Raw genomic sequence first — 1,129 nt, forward strand, 5'->3', positions numbered from 1 at the left:
TACGCATCTGCGGCTTCTACCTTATTCTCCTGTGGCCGCATCTGCAGCTTGATCTTGCTTCTGTGGTCATCGCACCTGCGGCCCCCTAGCCGGTGGTGCGGTTATGACAGTAACTCAGCAGCTGAAGCTGCTCCAACAAATCCCCATACTTCACCGTTAACCATCCGAAATCATCCCGAGGCCCCCGGGACCTCAGCCAAAAGTACGAACAAGTCACAAACCACTATTCAAACTTATACCAATCTTCGGAACACTCAAATCAACACTAAAACACCAAATCACCCTCGGATTCAAGCCTAAGGATTCCAAAATTTCCGAATTTCCCTTTTGATCAAAAAGTCTATCAAATATCGTCCGACTGACCTGAAATTTTGCACACACGTCACAAATGACACAACGGACCTACTGTAACTTCCGGAATTCCATTCCGACCCCGATATCAAAATTTCCGCTACCAACCGGAAGGCGCCAAAATTTAAATTTTGCCAATTCAAGCCTAAATCTACCACGGACCTCCAATTTACATTCCGAACGCGCTCCTAAGTCCCAAATTACCTTACTAGTTTGTCCGAATCATAAAAACCAAATTCTGAATCTCAAAAGTCAACTTTCGGTTGACTTTTCCAACTAAATGGCCAACTTAAGAGACTAAGTGTCTCCTTCCTCTACAAAACCACTCCGAACTCGAACCAACCAACCCGATACCACATAATACAGCTGAACAAGACATAAAGACGCAAAAATGGGGGAAACGGGGCTGAAATTCATAAAACGACCAGTCGGGTCGTTACAACTTCAAATTGTTCAAATCTATTTTGAAGTGAAGAAATAGACCTGTCTATCATATATAAAAGTAATCAACTCTAAAGGACTCTTCGAAAGATTTTGAGATTTCATTATCAACATTTGCATTAAATTGTTACTTCCCTATATACCACAGGTTTCTTTCGAAATTTGGGTTCGATATTCATTTCAAGTGCAATTTCCTAGGTAGAAATCGTAGCAGTTGCAAATCCTTTTTTTATATTTGTTAAAGAAAGAAATTAAATTTTTTCACTTTACAGAATTTATTTTTAAACTTATACATAATCTATTAGGTGTAAGGCTGGCAAGTGGGCCGGTTAGGCCC

Source organism: Nicotiana attenuata, unplaced genomic scaffold (genome assembly GCF_001879085.1).
Source record: "Nicotiana attenuata strain UT unplaced genomic scaffold, NIATTr2, whole genome shotgun sequence".
In the NCBI taxonomy this organism is placed as follows: domain Eukaryota; kingdom Viridiplantae; phylum Streptophyta; class Magnoliopsida; order Solanales; family Solanaceae; genus Nicotiana; species Nicotiana attenuata.